The sequence below is a fragment of the Balaenoptera borealis genome, assembly GCF_965194805.1.
Source record: "Balaenoptera borealis genome assembly, chromosome: 15".
NCBI lineage: Eukaryota > Metazoa > Chordata > Mammalia > Artiodactyla > Balaenopteridae > Balaenoptera > Balaenoptera borealis.
Window position 1 is genome coordinate 74,785,210 of NC_138871.1, and position 12,316 is coordinate 74,797,525.

Sequence of the window (12,316 nt, forward strand, 5' to 3'; positions counted from 1 at the left end):
TGCATCTCACACAGAGCCTGGCACATTATAAGCATTCACTAACTGTTCCTAAATGAATGAATTTCCAGCTTGGGTGGTTGGTAAGCACCATGTTGACAGATATTCATATCACCTTTAGCAAAGGAGCAGAGAAAGCCTGATCCCCCTGGAGAGAGTTCTCTAAACGCCTCAGCAAAGCTTTTCTGTACAACCTGGAATAGACGCATTGCTGAAGCTATAGTCTGCAGAAACTGCAAGGGTAATTTTAGGTCATCACGATGTCATTTCCCTAAATGGAATAACTAGTCTCTTGCTGGTTGGAAATCAAGTGTATTTTTGTCAGAGAGCTTTCGGTGCAGATACTGGTGATGGCCTTGCTGGTTTGAATTGAAGCTTTTAGCCCTCATTCTATAAGCATTGGGATTGGATCCACATCTAAAATGGAAAAGGCTATTTAAAAATATCTGATAGCCCATTAAAGTTCATCGTTCTGTCATCTTACCATCTCCTCTCAAAAGCAAGTGCTGGGCTGTGCTCTTCTCCACTGGAAGCAGCTTTTACACTGACACAGCACACAAAAGCTGATTGTCTCTTCTTGAAGGGGTAAGATCTTTCCATCTCTGAATAGGTCACTTTTTAGAAAGCATTGTTCTAATCCAGCTAAGTTCAGTTTGATCATTTTCTCCCGTTCAATCCTTGAAAAAAGCATCCATTTTGCAACTTTAAATTCCACTCTGATTTTTTTTTCATACTTCATCTCTCATCAAGTTGTTTTTTTCCTCTTCCCCTTTTCCAATAGATACTAGTGTAGTCATATCTTATTTGTGTATATATATGTATATAACAAGAATTTTCATATATGTATATATTTTTTCATTAAGGAGATTAAAGCAAATGGATGGATTCATTTGTCTATAAATAGTGGGAATTCTGGCCAAGTGTCTGTGGCACCCTAAAGATAAATAGGTTCAGTCTTTACCTCCTCATCTTTTTTCCTGTTTGGAATGAACAGAGCAGATGATACTATCTCAAATTAAGGCTTCTCCTAGGTCCAGCTAATTTGCTAAAATCCCTTTTGTTTCAGTCTGACATGAGGGTCCAGACTGATATTGTAGATAATAACCTCAGTGACAAAAGAATACTTAAAATGGCAAAGTCCTGGATTAAAACAAAAATTTATTTCTTTCTTCTCCTTCTTCCTCACTCTCAAACCTTCCAACTTCCACTCCGTCCAAGACGTTTAAGTGTCTGTGCCATAACATAGACTCAAAATTGCCACCTAGAAGCCTCTTATTGTCCAGTTCACCATCTCTTCCTCCATAATGTTTCCCTGACCTTTATATCCACAGGGGTCTGTCCTTTCCCTGAAGCCACTCAGCTCTTATTCAGCCATGCATCTGTATTCTTCAAGTGTTACCTTGACATTTTACATATTTTTTAATAGTGTATGGCTGCATTGTAATCTTTTCAGGGTGAGGAGTACTAATTATTTTCAGTTCTGATTCTCTTTCAATCTTAGAGAACACCTACATATAGTAGGTGTTCAATCAGCATGTTTTTTGGTTTGCTGACTAGATCACCTTTTAAAACTCTAATTTTATATTTCTGATTGCAGTTTTCAATTTTGTGTAACCTTTAGTTAAATGCCTCTTCTCCTAGGCAACCAGTTTGGGTTGATCCCTTAGGACCTTACTCAAGAACAAATTTGTTTTATTTCAAAATGGCAGACGATATTTGGTTGTAACTTTGATACCCATTAAGATAACATATAACTGCTTATCTGAAGGTCTCAAAATAATCACAAATATTTGTGATTAATGACTTCACAAAACATTTCACTCAGAAGATTTTATTTCGTTTTGCAAAGTAATCATTTATAGTAAGTATACCAAGTATTACTCCATATTAGAGAAAGGTGGCATGTCTAAATTTGCTGAATGTCACAAAGCCAGCAAATAGCAGCCTGGAACTGGAAACAAATTTTTCTGACTCCAAGACTAGTGTGGTATTGTTTGTTTATCATTTGCTTGCTTCCCTTCTACCAGAGTGTTCTCCTGGATATTTAAAATTTTGTGTGTTCGTTCACTTGTTTCCCTGGAAATTCAGGGTATTTATATATTGTTTTTATTTAGTTTTGTACTCTAATGTGGTAACTCTGTCTTCTGTGGCTACATAAAATGTTTTTCCAGAGTGAATGGTTTTTTAGCAAATTTGTAGCATGGTATTTTAAAGAGTCCTTCAAATGAAATTCAAAAAGGTTGGCATGTTAAGGCTGACCTTTACACAGAGTGAATCCAACTTGGCATTTTCCATGTTTTAAGATGAGGCTTCTTCATGATTGCTTCCTCTCCCCACCCTCCCTGTCTTAATTATTCCTGATCTCTTATACTACAGCTTTGCTTAAGTGAACTCCATTGTATCTATCAGTGGCCTCCCAGAAGAGCAGGTCAAAAGCAATTACCATTACAAAGTGATTGGCTTTTTCTTAGTAGAACCAAGAGGTATAGGAAGAGTAATTTTACTGCTTTTCTGTGGCTGAGTCAGTGCAGAAAGGGTCCCCTGCAGAACTCAGCATATCACCTCATACAAAGCAAGCTCCATAAGTATCATGTCATAATGTCAGCTGAGCCCTGCAGTTCTCCTGGTGAAAGGAAGACACTAAGCATCAAAAACAGGATGAGGGTACATCTCTGCCCTGGGTTGAATAGTGTTCCCCCAAATTTATTTCTAACCAGAACCTCAGAATGCGGCCTTATTTGGATATAGGGTCTTTGCAGATGTAATTGGTTAAGATGGAGGTCATACGGTATTAGGGTGGGCCCTAAATCCAACATGGCTGGTGTTCTTATAAGAAAAAGAGAGGACACACAAGCATACTAATACAGAGGGAAGATGGCCGTGCAAGGATGGAGGCAGACATTAGAGTGCTATAGCTACAAGACGAGGAATGCCAAAGAACGCTAGCAATAGCAGAGGCTAAGAGACAGGAATGGAGCAGATCCTCCCTTTGAGCCTTTAGAGAGAGTATGACTCTGCCGACACCTTAATCATGGACTTCTAGCCTCCAGAGCTGTGAGAGAATATATTTCTGCTGTTTTAAACTACCTAATTTGTGATAATTTTTTACAGTACCCCTAGGAAACTACCGTAAGCTTTCACCCTTGAAAGACTTGTGCTTTCTGTGAGGGGGTAGCATACCTAAAAAACCTAGTACTAGGCAAAGGCTGCCTTGGTAGTTTAGGTGTGGCTCTGCCGGTTTGGGGAAGGGAATGCAGTGAACTGTGTGGTCAGTGTAGTGACCAGGGGAAGGTATGACTTGGGATGAAAGCTAAATGTGTTGCAGGAAGGCAGACCTCTTCCAGGGCCTGAAAGTGGGATCCTGTCTAACACTCGGAAATCAATTGTCAGAGGAGACACACGTGCTGACAAAGCAAGAAACTTTATTGGAAAGGAGCACTCAGGTGGAGAGCAGCAGTGTAAGGGAACCCAGGAGAACTGCTCTGCCACGTGGCTCGCAGTCTTGGGTTTTATTGTGATGGGGTTATTTTCCGGGTTGTCTCTGTCCAATCATTCTGACTCAGGGTCCTTCCTGGTGGCGCTTGCGTCACTCAGCCAAGATGGATTCCAGTGAGAAGGATTCTGGGAGGTTGGTAGGACATACGGACTGGCATCCCCTCTCTTCTTTTTACCTTTCCCGAATTCTTCCCGTTGGTGGTAGCTTGTTAGTTCCGCGTTCCTTACCAGGACCTCCTGTTGTAAAATAACTCATGCAGGTGGCTACTATCTCGCCTGGCCAGGGCGGGCAGTTTCAGTCAGTGGTTCCCCTAACAAACGGAACATAGAAAATTATAAAGAATGGAGGGGGGACACATTCTAGGGAGATGACTCATGTGCTTCATACTGAATTTGGGGGAGTAGGTGGAGACTGTGGAGAGCCCATAGACTAAGAATAGCTGCAGGTGTTTGGATTGTTCCATTTTGATGGCATGGGGGTATTAAAGGTTTCTAAATCCTGAGGGAATGCATTCATCATCCTTTCACTGATTATTGATAAGGTCACTTTTCCTTCTACTTCTAATATATTACAGGCTGTAGGGAAGTCTGTATCGCTTAGAGGAAAGAAAAAGAAGCCCCGACTTTGATTTTTTCCCAACACCTTGTTTTGAATGAATCACTGACAGTTCTTGTTAGCCTGCTTTAATTTGACTTGACCAATGAGAGACTAGTGTCCTGTGAAACTGTTTCTCTGAGCCGGGCATGCCATGGGATGGCTATTGAGAGACTGATTATTTTGGCCATTTTCACTGGAAGGCCTGGTTGCCTGGGAGGCTGCTCCTGGAGGGGCTTCCTACACAACAGGCCAGGCCTCCATGTGAGTTCTACTGCTGAGCCCTATCTTGGTGAGCCAGGATGTGTCCTGTGCACTTGAACTCTGAGTACTTATATCCCTTCTTCCAGAAGGGGAGCCAACTTAGACAAGCCTTTCTCTTATCCTTAAGGGCACTATGGCAAGTGTTTTTCTGCAACCATGATATAACATTATTGCCTTGGCTAACAATAGAGCAAATTCCAATTCCAGTGAAATCTGAATGGGAGAGGCTTTACCTGTGAACTGTGACCACTCTGATAGCGTTCACTATATCTGAGTATAACACAATAGATTTGGTCTGAAAAAGAATGGAAAACGGGATTCCATGATAGTATTTGTTTTCACACTTGGATTTTGATCAAAGTGAGTTGACGTATTTGCCATTGATAACGAGATATTTTAAATGTTCAGGGGCTTCTTTCTCTTATAAATATTTATTTTATTTTCAGTAAGTACATCATGCTATTGAAAGGTCCAGAAGTGAGTACATTAAATCAGTTAAGTACTATTCACAGTATCTGCCATGTAGTAAGGATTCAATAACTATATAATGAATGAATGAATAAATTAACAAAGTAACATATTTAATTTTCACACATATTTCTGACCACAGATATTTTCTAAATGTATTTTAAAGTATGTGTTTTCATAAGGTGTTTTACTAGATGAGATAGGAGTGTGTTCATTTTTGACATGAGGTTAAATTGAGTTAAATGAAAATGAATAAGACCCAACTCCTTCTCTTAATTAGTTCAAAATATGGTGGGTAGGCCAGGTCAGATTAATTAAAAGTTACTGTATAAAGTGATTTGTAATAGACTGTCCTATCTGAGAAACAGTCTGGGGACCAAGGGTAGAGATGAGCAAGCAGCATTTCTTCACGTATAGAATTTACTAGAGAAGGATTAAAAAAAAGGTCAATGACAATAAGCTGCATTATACTCCATGATAAAAGAAGGATAGAAGGGCAAATAGGCCAGAGAAGGGAGCCCTTGACTCTGTCTGGATCACACACAAAGACTCTGGTGGCAATTGCTGGACAAGGATCCAGTTGTCCAACTAGTGTTCAGCATGGAGCAAAGCAACAGCCCAGTCACTAGCATGGGGCCCAAAATCAAAACTCAGTAGTGATGCTGGTTTGTAGAGTGTTGGTGTGAGGATCTTCATTTACTGGCAGAAGTGACATTAACCCCGTATGACTTCTCTGATAACAGTTGTGTGAAGAGAAGGCCAACAGAGGCTCAGATGTGCTTGACGCTTGGATATGTTGAAGGCCTTGGGGTAATCTTGAATCTGCCTCCAGCACTAGTTGTACTTTGCAAACCTTTTACTGCTTCCTAGATTGCACCTGTTACCACCCCCAGCCTGTGTTTCCAAGAAGAGTCTCACATCCCCTTTGCTGGTGAAAATTAGTAAGCACGATGGCAATGCTTCCATTTTGATTGAAAGGGAAACATGAATTGATTCTCTGGAAAGGTGAAACTCTATAGAGGAGAGACCTAAGAAAAGGGATGGGTTTGATTGTCAACATCTCAGAAAGAAAGTTGTCAGAGTGTGATTGCTTAGGTGGTGCAGCCTTAAGGGTAGAAAGACAGTGGTTAGTTGACTGCAAGCTTGCCGTGCTGAAGAAGCATCTAAGCTAGGCAAACCCTCAAGGACTTCTGGGGTTATCACTCTGATTTTCACTGCCTAATGTAGGAAACTTTTTTTTAATTCTTGGAAAATGATGTTTCTGGATCATTTAATCCCTATTTTCCATGCCAGACCCCCATTCCCATATTTTAAACGAGGTGATGTTAGGTCCCCTTAAAGACAGTATGCTGTGCACTTCATTGTGGAACCAGAAGGGACTATAATTCCACACTGAGAGGCATGATGTTTGCTTAAAAACTAAAAAGCATTGTTAGGTCAAAATAAATTATCAGTAAGTATGTGACGAGGAGTTAAGTTACAGCAACTTGCTCACCACATGATTTGGTAGAAAAAGTCAAAGTTAAAAGAGTTTTGTAATGTGATGCTTTTGTCTGGAGTGGGCAGTTGTGCTCTGTGTGTCTATGCACATAAAGGGGACGCAGTTGTGAGTTTGTATGGGCCCCCTAGAGGTCTGGGAATGAGAGCACTGTGCATTCAAAACAGCACAAAGCAAATCGACAAGCAATACCTAAGCAAATGCTGTGCTTCAGTCTCCCAAATTTCCACTCAAGTCCTTTCCATTTATCACTGAGACATTTCCAAGGTAACTTCAATCTCAACCCCACAGGCCTTTGTAAATACAGAGTCAGTTTCTGGAATTTCTAGGGAGAGCTGAATGGAGCCAGCATTCTGCTCTGGTGCTGTCTGCATAGAGCTGAGCCTGAAGCCAGGACTGCCCTGAGAGAGAGCACTGTAGGTTGTACTCTGTGGGCTGGGGATACAGGAGATCAACAAGGGCCTGGCAGGGAGGTCAGATCCTCCCTCTGGCTTCACTCTGGGCAGCACTCCTTCATCATGGGGTTCCCCATCAGTCTATGGGACCATATAGAAATGAATTACTTCTAGACTCCCACAGAAAGCATCTCCCTAGACATCAAACAGAACACGACTCCTAAGATGACCCTGTCTGGCTTTTTTCCAGCCTGAATCATTGAGCTTCAGGCCTCTAATCACACTCCTAAGTTGACATTCAGGATCAGTGTATCTAGTACGTGTCTAAGTCTGTTAGGGCTGCTATAACAAAATATCACAGGCTGGATAGCTTATAAACAAAAGAAATTTATTTCTCACAGTTCTGAAGATTGGGCGGTCAAAGATCCAGGTGCTGGCAGCTTGATCAAGTCCAAGATCAGGTCTGGCAAGGGCTTGCTTTCTGGTTCACAGATGGTGACTGTTCACTGTGACCTCACATGGTGGAAAGGGCTAGGGAGCTCTCTGACCTCTTCTGTAAGGGAGCTAATGACCTAATCACCTCCCAAAGATGCCACATCTTAATACCATCACCTTGGAGATTAGGATTTCAACATATGAATTTTAGAGGACACAAACATTCAGGCCATAGCAGTACTCTCTGAATCACTTTATCTTTCCCCAAATGTATCCCATGAGCACAGTGGGTTTTCTTTTCCTTTCTCATTTCAAAACGCCCCCCTGCTTCAGTGTTATAGCTATCTTGAGGTGTTGTATATTTTGAATGTTTCCTAATATCTATATTAATCTATCTATCCATCATCTATCTCCTTTATATTGTACTTTTTGAAGTATTGCAACAGGTTACCCTCAAAAGGCTTCCAGTTTTTTAGGCTTTCCCTTGGCATTTTAAAGAGATGTTATTAAAAAAAGAGAAAGAAAGAAAGAAACTCTTTTTTCCATCATCTGAGAATACAACCAGCAGAGAAAGAGGAGAAGATTTTGTAAGCATCAGAAAGAAGTCAATGCAGAGAAATTTCTCTGTTGTTCTGTGCTTCAGAATAACCTGACATTACTTTACCCTGAGCATAGAAGAGAGTAATCTCTGGGAATTTTTGTTGCTCCAGGCTCCAGGACCATGGCTGTAATGTTTATGGAAGTCTTAATATGATTTCTGAGGCTTCTGAGACAACTTTCAAAAACACTTCATGGTCCCCATCATTTGTAGAACTGCAAAATATCAACAGGACTTTGCCTTGTCTTTGAATGTTTTTCTATCTCTTTATCACTGAGCTAGGCTCTGAGCTCCGCAAAAGAGATTGACCATATTTTCCTAGCCTACCCCTATCTTTATATTTTCAATTCCAACAGTGTTCAGGTTTATTTTTAAACAAGTATGTTTTGGGTGATTGTGCTGGAGATAAGTGCTAACTATAGAAAAGGCAAATATGGGGGGGACAGGATAGTAAAACCAAATAGGGTTAGAGAAAGTGTCAGTCTTAGAAAAACAGACATTGTGATCAAGAATAGAGAATTCACTGTATTTTCTTCCTAGGAAGTTTCCTAGATGTTACAATTATTTTAAACCCCTGTAATAGAAGGCATATCTCCTGGAGTAATATATATATTTTGTGTGTTTGTGTGTGTGCACACGTGCCAAACTTTGCTGAGTTGAAACTTCCTTCAAAGAACCTAAAGAAGGAAATTGCTACACTTTGGTCCTCTTTTTATATATTTTTGCTGTGGGGTATTTTTTTTTTACCTGGTGATTATGACATCTCTCTATTTGTCATCAAGCAAAGTAATTATCTTCCTGTTTAACATGTGATCTGATCATTAATAAGAGTGTTATTGAAACTCAGCCCGTTATGGAGCTTTGGTGCTCAATCTGAAGTTGTTCATCATCCCTGAAGCTCAGCATGGAGAGTCCAGGTACCTCTAGATGTAGTCAGTTCACATCTACAGTGAGTCATCAAATCGTTTTTTCTTAATGGTAAAGCTAAGAATTTTATTTGGTAGGCTGTGAGTGTAAACATACTACCCATCATTAACTTCAGGATTTGGCCACACCTGAAGCCTTTTTAAATGTGATGTTTATTTTATTTTTTTAAATTTTAGCCATCATAGAGAAGGGGTGGATAAGCAAGTATGATTACCTGAATTATCTCATTTTATTCCAATAGCAGCCACATGAGGTAGAGATTACTAGAGTTTGTCATACAGAGTGAAGTAAGTCAGAAAGAGAGAAACAAATACTGTATGCTAATGCATATATATGGAGTCTAAAGAAAATGGTACTGATGAACCTAGTGGCAGGGCAGAAATAAAGATGCAGACATAGAGAATGGATTTGAGGACACGGTGGGCAGAGGGGGAAGCTGGGGGGAAGTGAGAGAAGCATCGACATATATACACTACCGAATGTAAAATAGATAGCTAGTGGGAAGCAACAGCATAGCACAGGGAGATCAGCTCAGTGCTTTGCGACAACCTAGAGGGGTGGGATAGGGAGGGTGGGAGGGAGACGCAAGAGGGAGGGGATATGGGAACATATGTATGCATATGGCTGATTCACTTTGTTGTACAACAGAAACTAACACAGCATTGTAAAGCAATTATACTCCAATAAAGATGTATTAAAAAAATAAAAAATAAAGAGATGAAAACTGAAACGATTAAAACATGACCAAGATCACAGTATGAACCGATAACAGTGCTCTTTGTCTTTCATTTTCATGTTTTCTTTTCCTGTCTTCACTTCCTCTCTGTCTCTTTCTACGTCACCTCTCTTTGTTTTTACTCACTTCCTTTATCTTCCTCTGATTCACTCTGCCTCTCAACCCTCTTCATCTCTCTCTTCTCAGCCTCTCCTTCTGTGCTTTCTCACCCCATTTTCCTCCTTGTTCTTCTCACTCTTTTTCCTCTGTTTCTTCCTTCATTTCCTTATTTTCTTATAATGGAATATCTGTGATGGGAACCAAAACCAGAAGGGACCTCTCTTCTCTCTGCCTCATTCAATGGTCAATGGTAAGAGAAAATGGTAAGTCCAAATGGACTTTGGACTTTTCCTAAAAACTTCTACTCTACCCTTGTAGAGGAGAAGAGACCTCGGGTTTAGGAACATTGTCATATTTTAATGTGAATCATTTGCTGTGAATACTCATAACCATCACCTTCTTATTGGCATTATATTTCCCAAGCAGCTACCCTTCAGACCATGGAGAGGTGGGGTTTGGCATGAACAGTGACCCAAGTGCAGAAATCTCAAGAGATTTGGATGTAATTTAGTGTCCCGTCTTTTCAGAGGCCAAACTGCTAGAGTCAGAAGACTTGACCTTGAGAACTGTTTCACTTGGTCTCCTCTCTGAGTCTATGTTCATCTTCTTTGATGTGGGCATCATGATATCTCCTCTGCCCACTTCACAGGTAGATTCTGAGGATCAAGTTAAAGGATGTAAAAGAATTTACAAATGTCCTATCTTAGAATTAGGCAATGGTTTCTTAAATGGAGCATAAAAAGCACCAACCATAAGAGAAAAAATGATAATTGAATTGTATTATGATTATTTCATAATATATCAACACAAGAAGCCATTAAGAGAAAGAAAAGGCAACCCTCAATTGGGAAAAGTTATTCATAGTACACTTATCCGATAAGGACTCCTATCCAGAATACATACAGAACTCCTACAAATCAATAAGAAAAAAGGCAGGCAGTGCAGTAGAGAAATATGCAAAAACTTAAACAGTAAATCCTCAAATGAGGATATCCAAATGGCCAATAAACAAATGCAAAGGTACTTCATTAATCATTAGGCAGTTCACAAAATCAGATGTCCAAATGATGAATAAATGTATGAAAATGTGATGAGTCAGGGAAATGTGAATTAATCAAAATGTGATACCACTATACTCCCATCAAAATTGCAGTAATAATAATAATAAAATAGAACCATAAACACCTGCATGTTGGTGAGTATGTAGAGCCACTGGGACACTCCTGCAGTGATGGGATGGTATAAATTTCTACAGCCACTTTAAAATAACATTTGGTAGAATCTACTACTTTTGAACATATCAGACTCTAGGACTCAGCCATTCCACTTCTGGAATTTCCCAATAGAAATTCATATATATATTCACCAAAGACATGCACAAAAATATTCACAGTGTAACTATTCATAATACCATAGAATAATTACCTGAATGTTCACCAACAGAGGAATAATAAATTGTGGTTTATTCACAAAATGGGATGTTACACAGTAATGAGAATTAACAAACTACAACTACATGCAACAGGGTGGTTGGCTTTCATATGTAATGTTGACTGAAAGAAGGAAGACACAGAAGAATAAATATCACATGATTTCATTTATGTAAAATTCCAGAACAGGAAAATTAATTGGGGGTTACAGAAGATAGGATAATTTTCTGTTACCTCCTGGGCTGGAAGGTAGTGACTATGATGGGCCATGGGGAGACTTCTGTTATATTACTAATATTCTTCTTGAGCTGGGTGGCTGGTTACAAAGATGTATTTCAATTCTGAAAATTCAACTAGCTGAACCCTTATGATGCATGCACTATTTTGTATGTATATTACACCTCCATACAAAAGTTAAAAAATACTATCCCATAAGTTGGCTTGGGATTTAGAAATGATGGAATTCCTTTTAGTGAATAGAAATACTTTCTATTTACCAAAAACTCTATGCATGGGAAAGAGAAATTATGACCTGTTCCAAGTCAAGGAACAAGTTCACGCTAAGAAAAATTGATGCAAAAATAGATTTGAACTCAGTGAAAAATAATCAGGAAATTAAAGAAAGTAGAATATTTATGGGTATGTTCCTGGACTTAGATATAAACAAGGCTGATTAGAAATTGGAGGAACATGTAGCGGACATGAGGTTCTGGTGGAACTCCAATTTAAGGAGTCTGTACTGAATGTTGTAGGTGATATAGATATAGATATGGATATGGATACGGATAAGATATAGATATTCATATAGATATTCATATAGATATAGATATATAGATATAGATAGATATACACACACACATACAGGGAGACATTGAAGAAATCTGATCAGATCCTGTGTTGGAGAGGAAAGGGTAAATGGCCAAAGGACTGAATGTGGGGTCTGAAGTCCAACATGGCATGAAGCGGAGAGAGAAGATGAGGTAAGGACAGTTGGTGCAAAGAATATAGACCTTAGACATGAAGTTACTGAAGCCTGTAAATTCTTTTTTATTGAACCAAACTATCATATGTTATGACAGAAATTAAACTCATCTGTTCTGAGTTCTTGCAGAACTGGAACTTCATTACAAGTTTATATATTGGTCCACACACACCATCTATATGTACAGTGAGGAATCTCAACTATTCTCACATTAATATGTGGCAAAACTGTAATTTTCATTTTCTAAAGCACCGTTTAAAAACCTGGCGGTTTTCTCTTCCTTCCCAGCCAAAATGGAGTAGTAGATTGCACTCCATTTATGAACCAGCAGTACGTTAACTTGCAGCGTGGGCAGGATTACTATAAATTAAGGCAAAACTACAATGCTAAGCAAAAG